The sequence below is a fragment of the Microcebus murinus genome, chromosome 4 (assembly GCF_040939455.1).
Source record: "Microcebus murinus isolate Inina chromosome 4, M.murinus_Inina_mat1.0, whole genome shotgun sequence".
Classification (NCBI taxonomy): Eukaryota; Metazoa; Chordata; class Mammalia; order Primates; family Cheirogaleidae; genus Microcebus; species Microcebus murinus.
Window position 1 is genome coordinate 95,455,009 of NC_134107.1, and position 2,596 is coordinate 95,457,604.

The following is a 2,596-nucleotide window of genomic DNA, read 5'->3' on the forward strand; positions in this document are numbered from 1 at the left end:
AGATACCCAAGAGAAAGACATGTCCCCATCTCAGGAAGAGGATCCAGATGCACAATCGAGCAGCCTTCCATTTCAGACACCTGTGCTCACCTGAGGCTGGGGACAAGAGGTGAGGAGCCAGGCGTGGTGCTTTCCATCTCTGGGGATGGTAGAAAGGTGGTCACTACTGCCAGCACTCCCTCTTCCCCGTTAGGGTAGGTCAAAGAGACACCTGCCGATCTGAGGATTTCAGTCCGGCAGAAGGGCTGCCTCTCTATAGCCTTCTTGGAACTTGAAAATGGTCAAGAGCAAAGGGTGGTTTCTAGGCTAGAACAAAAGGCTGAGGGAGCAGGCCCAGTGGGCTAGCCTCTCACTCCTTGGAACCTTTCCAGGCCCCCAAGGGGGCTCTGGATCACCCCTTAATCCCAAGAGCCAACGGGCCTCTGGTAAAGGGTACTGGAGCCAGCTGCTTTGCGGGGACCTGTGTCCTGGGGAGAGGACACAATGCAAGGCTGGCTTCCTTAGGAGTAGCTCGGCATCCACCTCCATCCCTCTCACTCACTTCCTTGGGTCCTGGCATCATCATCTGGCCATGGGCTCCAGCAATAGAGTCTTTTCTCAGTTATCTGCTGAGGGGCCCTGACCCCAGGGCTGTAGCTAGAGGAGACTGGGGCTGATGTGGAAGGATCAGAATGTGTGAGATGTGTGTTAAACACAGATGCTTGGGGTGCATGTCTCAGTGCTGGCAGCCTCTGGGAGCTGGGAGCTTTCCCTTACCACGGTTTCCATTCTCCCGCCCCAGCTGATTCTCGCCAGCATGCCCTGAGGCAGGTGTCACCTGCTCCCTTCTACAGACAAGGGAAGGGAGGCTCCAAGCAGGGAAGTTGCTCTCCCAGTTAATGGCAGACAGGGTTGAGTGTCTGAGCCTCCTTCCTTCATCTTTTCCCAGGAATGAAAGCTCTCATGGGGGAAGCCCTGTGAACACCAACACCTGGTTCCAGGAGGATGTATTTCCAGGGCATCTCACCCCAGCCCCAACTCCAAGGCCCCAGTCCCAACTCAGGACCCTTCCTGACAAGTCTGCTCAGAAATATCCTGCCCTGGCCAGGAGACACAAGTCTGGGTCCCTTTGCTGCAAGACTGCAGCCAATGGCAGACTCCAGTCTTCCTTCTCCGCCAGTGGGAGCAGTCACTGTGGCTTCTCCATGCCTCTAGCCAGCCTTAAATAACCTACTCTAATGTCTATTAGAAGTCTATTTCTACCTAGAAGGGGGTGCTTTTTACCACCCCCTCCCTGCTCTCACAGCCCTGCACTCATGCCTTCCAACATATTACGATTTTTTTCTCCAATCGTTTGTTTACGGGTCAGCCTCATTTACCAGATAGATACAAGCTTGTCAGATAGAATACTGCCTTAGTCATCCTCATGTTCTCTGCAAGACAAGCCAGGAATTACCCCCCAAACCAGACTCAGGATTGGGAGCCCAGCAGCCCTGCAGGCCTGGCCCTAGACCTGCTGTGGTATCTCCCCAGAGGGCGCAGGATCTGGAAGGTCCCGGCGGGGAAGACAAGCAGGCCTCCGGCCCTCCCTGCTGCCCTTCTCCTCACCCAAAGCCCGAAATTCCCAAGCTGAGCCTGGTGGATCTCAGGACTAAAGGACAACATGGGGAAGAAAAGTGCCATCTCCCAGGCCCAGTCAGAGAGCCATCTCCTGTCACATTTTGAGATGACAGTAGGGGCCCCTGATGGGCAGCATATGATGGCCCCCTGGTGCATGGTCAGAAGTCCAAGCAGACAGGGAATCCGCTTTTGTCCATGTGCCTGCCCAGAGGTGCCAGGAGCCGAGCCTCCCAGGAAGGCCAAGGGCAGGCCGATCGTTGGTAAGGATAGAGACTTGGCTATTGGTAGAGTAGCCCGTGCATAAAAGATACTCGATCCATGCATGTCGAATGAATGAATGAATGAATGAATGAATGAACAACACCCTTATCCTCACCTGAGACCCAGGCTGACTGCCTCGGTGGGGTCTCAAGGAGACCAGCCCTGGACTGCACAGAGGAAGCCCCCGCCTGGGATGGGAGCAAGAACACTGCTTCGGCTTATTGGGAAATCAATAAGGAGGCCGGCCCTGCCTGGGCAGGCTGACATGCTGTGTACAGGCCTTCTGCAAACACAATCATCTCCTCAGTTATTAATGGGCCCCGCTCGCTGCCTCTTCATTAGTGCTCAAATATCAACAGAAAACCGTTTACTTACCATGGGCTTCTGCTCGCACCGAGCAAATTTGGACAGGGCTAGTCAAACAGGGAGCTTGTTGTTGGGCTAATGACAGAGCCCAGTGTAAAGTTTAGTAGCAGCAGAAGCAGGCAGGAGGGGCACCAGCCTGCACCTGCCCCCAGGGGTGGCCCAGCATGAGCTGGGAGCAGGGAGGGGAGCCGTGCTGGGGGAAGTGGGTGACTGTCCCTGTCCTGAACCCCAGGCCGCACAGCCGTGGGCCTGCACCTGAACCATGCTGAGCTCCTCAACTGTGACCATCCATTCTCTCTTCACTCTTCACAGCAGCCCTGGGAACCGGCCAGTGTGGAGCGGTGGCTGAGACCTGGGCTTCACAGCTGGC